Source organism: Oncorhynchus masou, chromosome 1 (genome assembly GCF_036934945.1).
Source record: "Oncorhynchus masou masou isolate Uvic2021 chromosome 1, UVic_Omas_1.1, whole genome shotgun sequence".
NCBI classification, from domain to species: Eukaryota; Metazoa; Chordata; class Actinopteri; order Salmoniformes; family Salmonidae; genus Oncorhynchus; species Oncorhynchus masou.
This window is the reverse complement of record NC_088212.1, coordinates 72,515,002-72,531,846: the sequence shown is the minus strand read 5'-3', so window position 1 is coordinate 72,531,846 and position 16,845 is coordinate 72,515,002.

Genomic DNA, 16,845 nt, shown 5'->3' with positions numbered 1-16,845 from the left:
ACCAGTCTGCTGTTCCCACATGCTTCAAGAGGGCCACCATTGTTCCTGTTCCCAAGAAAGCTAAGGTAACTGAGCTAAACGACTACCGCCCCGTAGCACTCACTTCCGTCATCATGAAGTGCTTTGAGAGACTAGTCAAGGACCATATCACCTCCACCCTACCTGACACCCTAGACCCACTCCAATTTGCTTACCGCCCAAATAGGTCCACAGACGACGCAATCTCAACCACACTGCACACTGCCCTAACCCATCTGGACAAGAGGAATACCTATGTGAGAATGCTGTTCATCGACTACAGCTCGGCATTTAACACCATAGTACCCTCCAAGCTCGTCATCAAGCTCGAGACCCTGGGTCTCGACCCCGCCCTGTGCAACTGGGTACTGGACTTCCTGACGGGCCGCCCCCAGGTGGTGAGGGTAGGCAACAACATCTCCACCCCGCTGATCCTCAACACTGGGGCCCCACAATGGTGCGTTCTGAGCCCTCTCCTGTACTCCCTGTAAACCCACGACTGCGCGGCAACGCACGCCTCCAACTCAATCATCAAGTTTGCGGACGACACAACAGTGGTAGGCTTGATTACCAACAACGACGAGACGGCCTACAGGGAGGAGGTGAGGGCCCTCAGAGTGTGGTGTCAGGACAATAACCTCACACTCAACGTCAACAAAACTAAGGAGATGATTGTGGACTTCAGGAAACAGCAGAGGGAACACCCCCTATCCACATCGATGGAACAGTAGTGGAGACGGTAGTAAGTTTTAAGTTCCTCGGCATACACATCACAGACAAACTAAATTGGTCCACTCACACAGACAGCATCGTGAAGAAGGCGCAGCAGCGCCTCTTCAACCTCAGGAGGCTGAAGAAATTCGGCTTGTCACCAAAAACACTCACAAACTTCTACAGATGCACAATCGAGAGCATCCTGGCGGGCTGTATCACCGCCTGGTACGACAACTGCTCCGCCCACAACCGTAAGGCTCTCCAGAGGGTAGTGAGGTCTGCACAACGTATCACCGGGGGCAAACTACCTGCCCTCCAGGACACCTACACCACCCGATGTTACAGGAAGGCCATAAAGATCATCAAGGACAACACCCACCCGAGCCACTGCCTGTTCACCCCGCTATCATCCAAAAGGCGAGGTCAGTACAGGTGCATCAAAGCTGGGACCAAGAGACTGAAAAACAGCTTCTATCTCAAGGCCATCAGACTGTTAAACAGCAACCACTAACATTGAGTGGCTGCTGCCAACACACTGACTCAACTCCAGCCACTTCAATAATGGGAATTGATGGGAAAGGATGTACAATATATCACTAGCCACTTTAAACAATGCTACCTAATATAATGTTTACATACCCTACATTATTCATCTCATATGTATACGTATATACTGTACTCTATCATCTACTGCATCCTTATGTAATACATGTATCACTAGCCACTTTAACTATGCCACTTTGTTTACATACTCATCTCATATGTATATACTGTACTCGATACCATCTACTGTATCTTGCCTATGCTGCTCTGCACCATCACTCATTCATATCTTTATGTACATATTCTTTATCCCCTTACACTGTGTGTAAGATATTAGTTTTGGAATTGTTAGTTAGATTACTTGTTGGTTATTACTGCATTGTCGGAACTGGAAGCACAAGCATTTCGCTACACTCGCATTAACATCTGCTAACCATGTGTATGTGACAAATAAAATTTGATTTGATTTTTGGTTGCAAAGGTCATCAGTGACTTAACAGCTCGATTTGCCAAGACAGGATACTCTGAGCGCAGCCCAATCCACAAATCGGGCAGTGGCTTCTGATTAAATTACATTTTTACAGAACCGCTTGTTGCAATTTCGATGAGGCTCTCTTGTTCAGATATCGATAAGTGGACTGGAGGCAGAGCATGAAAGGGATAACGAATCCAGTTATTTGTGTCATCCATTTTGGGATTGTACCTGCGTAATTGCGCACCCAACTCACTCAGGTGCTTCGCTATATCACATTTGACATTGTCCGTAAGCTTGAGTTAATTTGCACACAAAAAAATCATACAACAATGGAGAGACCTGTGTGTTGTCCTTGTTAATGCAGAGAAGATAAGAGCTCCAATCTCTTAATAATAGCCTCAATTTTGTCCCACACATTGAATATAGTTGAGGATTGTCCCTGTAGTCCTCGATTCAGATCATTCAGGCAAGAAATAATATCACCCAGACAGGTCAGTTGTCTGAGAAACTCATCAACATGCAAGCAGTTAGACAAGTGAAAATGATGGACATTAAAGAAAACTTAAGCTCATCTCTCAATTCAACAAACATGTTAATACTTTGCCCCTTGATAACCAGTGCACTTCTGTATGATGTAAAAGCTTTTCATGGTCGCTGCCCATATCATTGCATCGTTCAGAAACTACACAAGAGTTCAGGGGCCTTGCTTTAACAAAGTTAACCATTTTCACTGTAGTGTCCAAAACGTCTTTCAAGCAGTCAGGCATTCCCTTGGCAGCAAGCGCCTCTCGGTGGATGCTGCAGTGTACCCATGTGGCGTCGGGAGCAACTGCTGCATGTGCATTACCACTCCACTATGTCTCCCTGTCTTGACCACCAAAGTCCATTTGATGTCACAAAGCTGTCCAGTACTTGACAAATATCCTCTCCTGTTGTCCTGGTTTCCAGTGGTTTGCAGAAGAGGATGTCTTCCTTAATTGACCCCCTGTAAACGTGACGGATATATACCAGGAGCTGTGCCAGGCCCGCAACGTCTGTTGACTCATCCAGCTGTAATGCATAGAATTCACTGGCTTGTATGGGAAGCAGTATTTGTTTCAAAACATCTCCTGCCATGTCACTGGTGTGTTGTGAAACAGTGTTATTTGATGAAGTCATTGTCTGTATAGTTTTTTGCGGCTTTTCCCCAAGCATTGTCCAAGCCATATGTGCGGCAGCAGGAAGAATTAAGTCCTCCACAATAGTATGGGGCTTGCCTGTCCTAGCCACTCGGTAGCTCACTATATAATACGCTTATAGCCCCTTCTTATTAATGGTATCTGTTTCTTTTATACATGTCGTACTACTCGAAAGTTGTCTTAATTCTCGTTCAAAAAACTCTGGTGGCTTATTTTTCAAATTGGCATGTTTTGTTTCTAAATGTCTGCGTAAGAGTGAAGGTTTCATCGAGTTGTGAGATAGTACTTTTGCACATACAGTGTATAACACACTGTGGCTGAGAGGCACTACTCCCAATATAAGTGAACCCCAAATCAATCATGTTCTCATCATATTTGTGCCTCTTCAATGGTCCAACGTCCCTGTCTGTTTTTCAGTATTTTCCCGGGTAAGGGGGCAGTAGCTCTTCGGCTGCATCAGATTCACAACAGTCAGTGTCCATGCTGGCTGGGCTAACAACATATGTAGAATAATTGATGCTAGCATTGGATGTGTTCGTGGCAGCAGAACAACTTGTGTCGTGGACAGGTGCAGGTGTAGTACTGCTGGTAGTAGCAGTACTACCAGTAGAGCTGGTATGTGTCTATATGCATGAGGGCCTTACTAAATGGACTGTTTTAAAATGTGAAATAAATAAATATATATAAAACATTATTATGATTTTTTTTTAAATGTGGATCACATTTTTATTTGACGTACCCCCAACGGCATTGCACGTAACCCTGGAACACACTGTAGGTCTGACATGACATTTACAGTGCCTTGCGAAAGTATTCGGCCCCCTTGAACTTTGCGACCTTTTGCCACATTTCAGGCTTCAAACATAAAGATATAAAACTGTATTTTTTGTGAAGAATCAACAACAAGTGGGACACAATCATGAAGTGGAACGACATTTATTGGATATTTCAAACTTTTTTAACAAATCAAAACTGAAAAATTGGGCGTGCAAAATTATTCAGCCCCTTTACTTTCAGTGCAGCAAACTCTCTCCAGAAGTTCAGTGAGGATCTCTGAATGAGCAAATGTTGACCTCAATGACTAATGATGATAAATACAATCCACCTGTGTGTAATCAAGTCTCCATATAAATGCACCTGCACTGTGATAGTCTCAGAGGTCCGTTAAAAGCGCAGAGAGCATCATGAAGAACAAGGAACACACCAGGCAGGTCCGAGATACTGTTGTGAAGAAGTTTAAAGCCGGATTTGGATACAAAAAGATTTCCCAAGCTTTAAACATCCCAAGGAGCACTGTGCAAGCGATAATTTTGAAATGGAAGGAGTATCAGACCACTGCAAATCTACCAAGACCTCGCCGTCCCTCTAAACTTTCAGCTCATACAAGGAGAAGACTGATCAGAGATGCAGCCAAGAGGCCCATGATCACTCTGGATGAACTGCAGAGATCTACAGCTGAGGTGGGAGACTCTGTCCATAGGACAACAATCAGTCGTATATTGCACAAATCTGGCCTTTATGGAAGAGTGGCAAGAAGAAAGCCATTTCTTAAAGATATCCTTAACAAGTGTTGTTTAAAGTTTGCCACAAGCCACCTGGGAGACACACCAAACATGTGGAAGAATGTGCTCTGGTCAGATGAAACCAAAATTGAACTTTTTGGCAACAATGCAAAACGTTATGTTTGGCGTAAAAGCAACACAGCTCATCACAATGAACACACCATTCCCACTGTCAAACATGTTGGTGGCAGCATCATGGTTTGGGCCTGCTTTTCTTCAGCAGGGACAGGGAAGATGGTTAAAATTGATGAGAAGATGGATGGAGCCAAATACAGGACCATTCTGGAAGAAAACCTGATGGAGTCTGCAAAAGACCTGAGACTGGGATGGAGATTTGTCTTCCAACAAGACAATGATCCAAAACATAAAGCAAAATCTACAATGGAATGGTTCAAAAATAAACATATCCAGGTGTTAGAATGGCCAAGTCAAAGTCCAGACCTGAATCCAATCGAGAATCTGTGGAAAGAACTGAAAACTGCTGTTTACATTTACATTTACATTTAAGTCATTTAGCAGACGCTCTTATCCAGAGCGACTTACAAATTGGTGAATTCACCTTCTGACATCAGTGGAACAGCCACTTTACAATAGTGCATCTAAATCATTTAAGGGGGGTGAGAAGGATTGCTTTATCCTATCCTAGGTATTCCTTGAAGAGGTGGGGTTTCAGGTGTCTCCGGAAGGTGGTGATTGACTCCGCTGTCCTGGCGTCGTGAGGGAGTTTGTTCCACCATTGGAGGGCCAGAGCAGCGAACAGTTTTGACTGGGCTGAGCGGGAACTGTACTTCCTCAGTGGTAGGGAGGCGAGCAGGCCAGAGGTGGATGAACGCAGTGCCCTTGTTTGGGTGTAGGGCCTGATCAGAGCCTGGAGGTACTGCGGTGCCGTTCCCCTCACAGCTCCGTAGGCAAGCACCATGGTCTTGTAGCGGATGCGAGCTTCAACTGGAAGCCAGTGGAGAGAGCGGAGGAGCGGGGTGACGTGAGAGAACTTGGGAAGGTTGAACACCAGACGGGCTGCGGCGTTCTGGATGAGTTGTAGGGGTTTAATGGCACAGGCAGGGAGCCCAGCCAACAGCGAGTTGCAGTAATCCAGACGGGAGATGACAAGTGCCTGGATTAGGACCTGCGCCGCTTCCTGTGTGAGGCAGGGGCGTACTCTGCGGATGTTGTAGAGCATGAACCTACAGGAACGGGCCACCGCCTTGATGTTAGTTGAGAACGACAGGGTGTTGTCCAGGATCACGCCAAGGTTCTTAGCGCTCTGGGAGGAGGAAACAATGGAGTTGTCAACCGTGATGGCGAGATCATGGAACGGGCAGTCCTTCCCCGGGAGGAAGAGCAGCTCCGACTTGCCGAGGTTCAGCTTGAGGTGGTGATCCGTCATCCACACTGATATGTCTGCCAGACATGCAGAGATGCGATTCGCCACCTGGTCATCAGAAGGGGGAAAGGAGAAGATTAATTGTGTGTCGTCTGCATAGCAATGATAGGAGAGACCATGTGAGGTTATGACAGAGCCAAGTGACTTGGTGTATAGCGAGAATAGGAGAGGGCCTAGAACAGAGCCCTGGGGGACACCAGTGGTGAGAGCGCGTGGCGAGGAGACAGATTCTCGCCACGCCACCTGGTAGGAGCGACCTGTCAGGTAGGACGCAATCCAAGCGTGGGCCGCACCGGAGATGCCCAACTCGGAGAGGGTGGAGAGGAGGATCTGATGGTTCACAGTGTCGAAGGCAGCCGATAGGTCTAGAAGGATGAGAGCAGAGGAGAGAGAGTTAGCTTTAGCAGTGCGGAGCGCCTCCGTGATACAGAGAAGAGCAGTCTCAGTTGAATGACTAGTCTTGAAACCTGACTGATTTGGATCAAGAAGGTCATTCTGAGAGAGATAGCGGGAGAGCTGGCCAAGGACGGCACGTTCAAGAGTTTTGGAGAGAAAAGAAAGAAGGGATACTGGTCTGTAGTTGTTGACATCGGAGGGATCGAGTGTAGGTTTTTTCAGAAGGGGTGCAACTCTCGCTCTCTTGAAGACGGAAGGGACGTAGCCAGCGGTCAGTGATGAGTTGTGAGCGAGGTGAGGTAAGGGAGAAGGTCTCCGGAAATGGTCTGGAGAAGAGAGGAGGGGATAGGGTCAAGCGGGCAGGTTGTTGGGCGGCCGGCCGTCACAAGAAGCGAGATTTCATCTGGAGAGAGAGGGGAGAAAGAGGTCAGAGCACAGGGAAGGGCAGTGTGAGCAGAACCAGCGGTGTCGTTTGACTTAGCAAACGAGGATCGGATGTCGTCGACCTTCTTTTCAAAATGGTTGACGAAGTCATCTGCAGAGAGGGAGGAGGGGGGAGGGGGAGGAGGATTCAGGAGGGAGGAGAAGGTGGCAAAGAGCTTCCTAGGGTTAGAGGCAGATGCTTGGAATTTAGAGTGGAAGAAAGTGGCTTTAGCAGCAGAGACAGAGGAGGAAAATGTAGAGAGGAGGGAGTGAAAGGATGCCAGGTCCGCAGGGAGGCGAGTTTTCCTCCATTTCACAAATGTTCACAAATGCTCTCCATCCAACCTCACTGAGCTTAAGCTGTTTTGCAAGGAGGAATGGGAAAAATGTCAGTCTCTCGATGTGCAAAACTGATAGAGACATACCCCAAGCGACTTACAGCTGTAATCGCAGCAAAAGGTGGTGCTACAAAGTATTAACTTAAGGGGGCTGAATAATTTTGCACGCCCAATTTTTCCGTTTTTGATTTGTTAAAAAAGTTTGAAATATCCAATAAATGTCGTTCCACTTCATGATTGTGTCCCACTTGTTGTTGATTCTTCACAAAAAAATACACTTTTATATCTTTATGTTTGAAGCCTGAAATGTGGCAAAAGGTCGCAAAGTTCAAGGGGGCCGAATACTTTCGCAAGGCACTGTACACCTGGTGTTCCTGAACAGGTATGTAAAGTGACACGTATCTACGCTTCAGTTCTAAACCAGAGATGTTGAGAAACAACAGAGATCTGTTCACTATCCTCACCCCCATTAGTACAAGGTAAAAATCTGACATTCTGCCCCTGAGCAAGGCAGTTATGTCCCATTGTTCCCCAGGCGCCGAAGATGTGGATGTCGATTAAGGCAGCCCTCTGCGCCTCTCTGATTCAGAGGGGTTGGGTTAAACGCAGAAGACACATTTCAGTGGAATAAATTCAGTTGGACAACTGACTAGGTATTTCACTTTCCTTACCATATTTCACTGCAGCTGGATAGGGTTTAACTTTCGGTCCTTTCCCAGTGAAAGTCATTATCCACTCAATACCTTGGCTCTGAAGGGGGTAAAGGCATCATAAAGCACATGCCCATATTGACAGTGTTTTTTTATGCTGGTGTTTTTTATGCTGACGTTTTTTTATGCTGGTGTTTTTTATGCTGGTGTTTTTTATGCTGATGTGGTTTTTTATGCTGATGTGTTTTTTATGCTGATGTGGTTTTTATGCTGATGTTTTTTATGCTGACGTGTTTTTTATGCTGACGTGTTTTTTATGCTGATGTGTTTTTTATGCTGACGTGTTTTTTATGCTGACGTGTTTTTTATGCTGATGTGTTTTTTTATGCTGATGTGTTTTTTTATGCTGATGTGTTTTTTATGCTGGTGGTTTTTATGCTGATGTGTTTTTTATGCTGGTGGTTTTTATGCTGGTGGTTTTTATGCTGGTGGTTTTTATGCTGATGTGTTTTTTTATGCTGATGTGTTTTTTATGCTGGTGTTTTTTATGCTGGTGGTTTTTATGCTGGTGGTTTTTATGCTGATGTGTTTTTTATGCTGTTGGTTTTTTATGCTGATGTGTTTTTTACGCTGACGTGTTTTTTACGCTGATGTGTTTTTTATGCTGGTGTTTTTTATGCTGATGTGTTTTTTATGCTGGTGGTTTTTTATGCTGGTGTTTTTTATGCTGGTGTTTTTTATGCTGGTGGTTTTTATGCTGATGTGTTTTTTATGCTGATGTGTTTTTTATGCTGATGTGTTTTTTTATGCTGATGTGTTTTTTATGCTGATGTTTTTTTATGCTGATGTGTTTTTTATGCTGATGTGTTTTTTATGCTGGTGGTTTTTATGCTGGTGGTTTTTATGCTGGTGGTTTTTATGCTGGTGGTTTTTATGCTGGTGGTTTTTATGCTGGTGGTTTTTATGCTGGTGGTTTTTATGCTGATGTGTTTTTTATGCTGGTGGTTTTTTATGCTGATGTGTTTTTTATGCTGGTGGTTTTTTATGCTGATGTGTTTTTTATGCTGGTGGTTTTTATGCTGACGTGTTTTTTATGCTGGTGTTTTTTATGCTGGTGGTTTTTATGCTGATGTGTTTTTTATGCTGGTGGTTTTTATGCTGATGTGTTTTTTATGCTGGTGTTTTTTATGCTGGTGTTTTTTATGCTGACGTGTTTTTTATGCTGATGTGTTTTTTATGCTGGTGGTTTTTATGCTGGTGTTTTTTATGCTGACGTGTTTTTTATGCTGATGTGTTTTTATGCTGATGTGTTTTTATGCTGATGTGTTTTTATGCTGATGTGTTTTTATGCTGATGTGTTTTTTATGCTGGTGGTTTTTATGCTGATGTGTTTTTTATGCTGGTGTTTTTTATGCTGGTGTTTTTTATGCTGACGTGTTTTTTATGCTGATGTGTTTTTTATGCTGGTGTTTTTTATGCTGGTGTTTTTTATGCTGACGTGTTTTTTATGCTGATGTGTTTTTATGCTGATGTTTTTTATGCTGAAGTGTTTTTTTTGCTGACGTGTTTTTTATGCTGATGTGTTTTTTATGCTGATGTGTTTTTTATGCTGACGTGTTTTTTATGCTGATGTGTTTTTTATGCTGATGTGTTTTTTATGCTGGTGGTTTTTTATGCTGATGTGTTTTTTATGCTGACGTGTTTTTTACGCTGACGTGTTTTTTATGCTGATGTGTTTTTATGCTGATGTGTTTTTATGCTGATGTGTTTTTATGCTGATGTGTTTTTATGCTGATGTGTTTTTTATGCTGGTGGTTTTTATGCTGATGTGTTTTTTATGCTGGTGTTTTTTATGCTGGTGTTTTTTATGCTGACGTGTTTTTTATGCTGATGTGTTTTTTATGCTGGTGTTTTTTATGCTGGTGTTTTTTATGCTGACGTGTTTTTTATGCTGATGTGTTTTTATGCTGATGTTTTTTATGCTGAAGTGTTTTTTATGCTGACGTGTTTTTTATGCTGATGTGTTTTTTATGCTGATGTGTTTTTTATGCTGACGTGTTTTTTATGCTGATGTGTTTTTTATGCTGATGTGTTTTTTATGCTGGTGGTTTTTTATGCTGATGTGTTTTTTATGCTGACGTGTTTTTTACGCTGATGTGTTTTTTATGCTGGTGGTTTTTTATGCTGATGTGTTTTTTATGCTGGTGGTTTTTTATGCTGATGTGTTTTTTATGCTGGTGGTTTTTTATGCTGATGTGTTTTTTATGCTGACGTGTTTTTTATGCTGATGTGTTTTTTATGCTGATGTGTTTTTTATGCTGATGTATTTTTTATGCTGATGTGTTTTTTATGCTGATGTGTTTTTTATGCTGATGTGTTTTTTATGCTGATGTGTTTTTTATGCTGATGTGTTTTTTATGCTGGTGTTTTTTTATGCTGGTGGTTTTTATGCTGGTGGTTTTTATGCTGGTGGTTTTTATGCTGGTGTTTTTTATGCTGGTGGTTTTTATGCTGGTGGTTTTTATGCTGGTGTTTTTTATGCTGGTGGTTTTTATGCTGGTGTTTTGTATGCTGGTGTTTTTTTTATGCTGATGATTTTTCTTCTGCGGTTAGGTGATCATTAACTGGAGTTGAGACGCACTGTGGTCAGATCTCTCTCTCTGATTGATAGTTAGTGGTTGGTTGCTTTTAGTGCTGCCCTTTCAGTCAGGATCAGCCCAAACGTTCACCCACTTACAGTAGTCATAGATTGCCATCACATTTCTGACTCTTAATGGCAGTGCTCCTATAATGTGCTGCATATTTCAAGCCTGTCAACAATCAACCGAGGCTTTGTGTGCTTTACACTTTGTTTGCATTGGTACACAATGAAGAAGGTGTACCAGGGTCTTGCATGTTCTTTGGAGTGTGTGATGATTGAGTTGATGTGTTAAAGTGTGGTTGTAAAAAAAGTGTGGTTGTAAAAAATATAATTGATATGGCCTTTATAGTGTATTACAGTTTGTTTCCTTTACATATACGAATCAGAGACCTTTAGACCACAGAAACAGCATCTACACAACCTTCACACAACCCCCAGAAGACACATTTAAACAACATTCAGAAACACTTAAAATAACTCACACAGAAGATTCATAGGTTGATTAGGTTTAAGTTTTAATCTTTGTCTGAGTGTGGGCCTTTAGAGAGTACGTTCTCATGCATCTCATTACACCTCTCAACCGCATAACTGAGAGGTTATTGATTCTTTCATGGTGTCACAGTTCAGAGAAAAAGAGGGAGAAACTAATTGAGGCCTTGTAATTTCTCACACTGTTGAACACCTTGAGTGCTGCAGGAGAAGTGCCTTTGAAGACAAAAGCTTTGAAATGAAGGTGACCTGAAGTACGAATTATTTCTGAAGGTAAAGGCCTGAGACATTTGGACATGGGCATAAGTGTGTGTGTGTGGGGGGTCTATAGCTGATCTGTGGTCAAGTTTTCTAGGACAATGAACAGACCACATGTACAGTACAGCGTGAATTATTCCAACTCATAATCAATAGCATAGTCAATATCAAATGACACAAATGTGCCACCACCATACTTTTCATTTAACTTCTCATACCATCTTATTCCCTCTTTTCCTTTTAATCTCAATTTTTTTACCTCCTCTCTCTGTCTCTCTGTCTCTCTCTCTCTGTCTCTCTCTGTCTCTCTCTCTCTCTCTCTCTCTCTCTGTCTCTCTCTGTCTCTCTCTCTCTCTGTCTCTCTGTCTCTCTGTCTCTCTCTGTCTCTCTCTGTCTCTCTCTCTCTCTCTCTCCTTCCACTATATTGTATACACGTTATGCTATCTGCTGACCTATCTCAGTGCTCCTTAATTGGTATCATGGTGAATATGTCCATCACTCAGTCATTCCTCTCTGTTCAGGCTTATGCCAAGAGGTTCATCCCTTTAAGGTACAGTTTCTGTTTGGTTCTACCAGTTTGGAGGGTGGAAAAATGACTAGTATGGCTGTGATTTAGTATGAATAGGAAGAGAAGACTCAAAAAAATAAAAAAGGGAAAGTGCATGGAAGAGAGCTGGAAAATGCCAGTGATTGGTTTATCTCTGATCAGAGAATTAATCAAACCTTCCAAATCAGTTGGCTTTTGTGCAGCTCCGCTTTGCTCTAATCTGTCTGTGGAAGATTACAACTCTCTGAGAACTGACTGACGAATGAGAAACAGAGAAAGCTAAAACTCCTTCAGACTTTTTGGATAGGAAAGCTTCATGCCTAGATTGCGTGGAAACTTTGTTTTGAGTTCAGTAATCTAATATGATGAATTACTTTATGCAGATTTGATGCTGTTTTTTTGTACTCCTACACTGTACTCAGGTTCAAGAAATCATTTCTACGAACCAAACATTTTTGTAAGATTCAGTCCTGAATCTTTTTTATAAGATTCAGTCCTTGGATCTGTCCTGGTATGAACCTTGGCCATTCAATTCCATGCAATAATCTCTGAGAATACACTGGAAAACAAATCTAGCATTTTACCTAAAAAAAGGCTGTGGAACAGGTTACTTAGACAGTGCTTTTAACATGCAGTATCTTTTCAACTTACATATTTGACACTTTGACATACATGACTACATTGTGCATGTTAATTCATACAGTAACTAATATTCAACATGGCCTCACCTGGGATGTGAACTCAAAACCTCTTGGTTCAAGGCATTCCAATCTTCCTGATATGCCACCATGTCTGTGTCAATAACTGATTTCACCTGTCTTCAACCAAATTTCAGCTCTGTTAAAAGTACACTCAAGAGGGGGCCTCCCGAGTGGTGCAGCGGTCTAAGACACTGCATCGCAGTGCTAGAGGAGTTACTACAGAACCAGGTTCATTCCCGGGCTGTGCCACAACCAGCCGTGGCTGGGAGCCCCATAGGACAGCGCACAATTGGCCCAGCGTCATCCAGGTTTGGCCAGGGGGCTTTACTTGGAAGATCATGCCCTAGTGGCTCCCTGTGGCGGGCCAGGTGACTGCAGGCTGCCTTTGGTCGCCAGCTGAACGGTGTTTCATCCAACACATTGGTGCAGCTGGCGGGTGTTAAGTACCCTCAAGAAAAACTATTGAATTTATCATAGTGATTAAGGAGTAACATTGAAGCAGAGTAATATTCCCCAACAATACAGATTAACATGATGAGAAAATAGTCAGATTAAATTATAATTGACAAAGACATAGTGGCATAGTTGGAAGATCAACATACTGTGATCCAAGAGGTTGTGAGTTCAAATCCCAGGTGAGGAAGTGTTGAACAATAAAGACTGAATAAATTAACATGCACAATATTGTATGTTAAAGCACAGCTGTCTTTATTTAAGATGCCCAAATAGTAATGTATAGTTGAATAAGACAAGTTGAGCAAACACATCATTTTAAATTGACTGAATTTAAGTTTGGGCAAATATTATTATTTTTTAGTTCAGGTAGCACTTGTTCCAAGAATGAGTAAACTAAAAAAGGCTGTGGAACCAGTTACTTAATAATAATTAGTTGAAATTATAAAAAAAATGTACAGTGTAGAAGATGAAACCCAACAATTCCCCAAACAACACAGGCTATCAAAATGTGAGGCTTTGGACGATAGGTTAGGCTCCAGGAACCGTCCAGAAACAGTCCTCGTCTATAACCTTCTAAAATATCTCCTCTGATGATCGACAGTGTTTTAGAACCCCGGTTTAGGATACCTTGCCCCCCTGCTCGTGTTTACGTAACCTGGCTCTGAGAAGCGCTGCGAGGGATGCAATGAATTATTAATCTTCTGTAGGTCTTGGTTGGTGATTATTTCTTACGCACATTCTTGCACTCTGCTTTTGTAAGTGTGTTCTGACTGAGAATGAATGCTTTGTTATAGTAGAATCGGGCCCTTGATCCGTCATCTTATGCATATACTATTACCCAGCTTGCCGCGGCTTCTTTGCAGAGTCGCTTTGTTTCCCCCCCACTCAACACTCAGAATCATGGTGACCTCTGCTACACCACACTAATAGAACTTTCCACTATAACTCTAATTCCACTTTGTAGATCTCATACTCCACAGTGATGGATCTCCACAGTGGGAGGAACTGATAGCTGATTAAACAAGTTTGAGCAAAATTCCTACTAAAGAATTCATGAACAAGTTCAATGCATTCATTAATATAGTACGACTGCGTGGCCATGCATGCCTCCAACTCAATCATCAAGTTTGCGGACGGCACTACAGTGGTAGGCTTGATTACCAACAACGACGACACGGCCTATAGGGAGGAGGTGAGGGCCCTCAGAGTGTGGTGTCAGGAAAATAACCTCACACTCAACGTCAACAAAATAAAGGAGATGATTGTGGAGTTCAGGAAACAGCAGAGGGAGCATCCCCTTATCCACATCGATGGGACAGTAATGGAGAGGGTAGTAAGTTTTAAGTTCCTCGGCGTACACATCATGGACTAACTGAATTGGTCCACCTACACAGACAGCGTTGTGAAGAATGCGCAGCAGCACCTCTTAAACCTCAGGAGGCTGAAGAAATTCGGCTTGTCACCAAAAGCACTCACAAACGTCTACAGATGCACAATCGAGAGCATCCTGTCTGGCTGTATCACCGCCTGGTACGGCAACTGCTCCGCCCATAACCGTAAGGCTCTCCAGAGGGTAGTGAGGTCTGCACAACGCATCACCGGGGGCAAACTACCTGCCCTCCAGGACACCTACACCACCCGATGTCACAGGAAGGCCATAAAGATCATCAAGGACAACAACCACCCGAGCCACTGCCTGTTCATCCCGCTATCATCCAGAAGGCAAGGTCAGTACAGGTGCATTAAAGCAGGGACCGAGAGACTGAAAAACAGCTTCTATCTCAAGGCCATCAGACTGTTAAACAGCCACCACTAACATTAAGTGGCTGCTGCCAACACACTGACTCAACTCCAGCCACTTTAATAATGGGAATTGATGGAAATTGATGTGAAATATATCACTTTAATCAATGCTACTTAATATAATGTTTACATACCCTACATTACTCATCTCATATGTATATGTATATACTGTACTCTATATCATCTACTGCATCTTTATGTAATACATGTATAACTAGCCACTTTAAACTTTGCCACTTTTGTTTACATACCCTACATTACTCATCTCAAATGTATATACTGTACTCGATACGATATACTGCATCTTGCCTATGCCGTTCTGTACCATCACTCATTCATATATCTTCATGTACATATTCTTTATCCCTTTACACTTGTGTGTATAAGGTAGTAGTTGTGGAATTTTTTGGTTAGATTACTCGTTGGTTATTACTGCATTGTCGGAACTAGAAGCACAAGCCTTTCGCTACACTCGCATTAACATCTGCTAACCATGTGTGTGACAAATACATTTGATTTGATTTTTACTTACCTCACTTCGACTGATTCAGTTGTTGCTGAAAAAGCTGTGGTAGGAAATGATTAACCATTCTCTGCCAATATGTTTTGAAACACATCAAGCATTTAACATTGTCTCTCTCTCTCTCAACAGGGAGAAAAAAATATATAATTCATCTCTGCAGTGGAGGAGGTGACAGTAACAAAGTTGCGCTGCCAGGCCATGTTTCCCTGAGTTGATAAATAGCTTTGTAATGCATGCCTAGAAACTCATTAATGAGTTGAACGCTAACCCCCGTGGGTTTGTTTAAAGTAATTAAATTCACCTTAAATTATTCAGAAGAATCCATCAGGTGTCTGCGCTGTGAAGGGAGCTGGGGAGTATGAGCTGGGACAGAGAAGAACACTTCCATAGCAGTTGTAACATTATGACCTTGAACTAGCAGCAAAGCATACACATGTTTTGGAGATTTATGGATGCATATACTGTAGGTGTGTGTGTAAAATTGACTGATGAAACAAATTATTGGGGCTAATTTTAAAGAGCGGAAGATTGCATAATTCTTTACCAGTTTTTTTTGTTGTTGTTTTTTTTACCCCCTTTTCGTGGTATCCAATTGTTTTAGTAGCTACTATCTTGTCTCATCGCTACAACTCCCATACGGGCTCGGGAGAGACGAAGGTTGAAAGTCATGCGTCCTCCGATACACAACCCAACCAAGCCGCACTGCTTCTTAACAAAGCGTGCATCCAGCCGGGAAGCCAGCCTCACCAATGTGCACCTGTCAACCTTGGTTAGCGCGCACTGCCGCCCGGCACACCACAGGAGTCACTGGCGCGTGATGAGACAAGGACATCCCTACCGACCAAGCCCTCCCTAACCCCGATGACGCTATGCCAATTGTGCGTCGCCCCACGGACCTCGCGGTCGGTTACGACAGTGCCTGGGCTCGAACCCACAGTCTCTGATGGCACAGCTGGCGCTGCAGTACAGCACCCTTAGCCACTGTACCAGTTAATACATTACTTTTCAGATGGAAGTTTGCTAATGTAAAAGTCTGAAAAATAGACAATATGAAGAAATTCAAGGAGTAGCCTTCCTGTTGAGCCCATTATGGAACTATAATCTGAAAGGAAAATCAAATTATTAACATGAGTCCACTCCAATCAACCACCTGTATTGTTCATATGGCAAAATCACCACAGTTTTTCCTCTCACGAGTGGGCACACATCCCGGGTGACAAAACCACGGGAATAGTTTGGGGTTGGGGGTGTTGACATTTTTTTGCCGATGGGGGGATAATTATATATTTTTTGATGGCACTACAGAGAACTATATCAGTTCGTTAATACAGGACTAGTAAAGGCCCAGTGCACTACTTTTGTGAAAATACATATTTTTAAATATACAGTACCAGTCAAAAGTTTGGAAACACCTACTCATTCAGGAGTTTCTCTTTATTTTGACTATTTTCTACATTGTATAATAATAGTGAAGACGTCAAAACTATGAAATAACACATGGAATCATGTAGCAACCACAAAAGTGTTAAACACATAATCATTTATTTTATATTTGAGATTATTCAAAGTAGCCAACCTTTGCCTTGATGTCAGCTTTGCACATACTTGGCATTCTCTCAACCAGCTTCATGAGGTAGTCACCTGGAATGCATTTCAATGATGGTGTTAATTTGTGGAATTTCTTTCTTGATTAATTAATGCATTTGAGCCAATCAGTTGTGTTGTGACAAGGTAGGGGTGGTATAC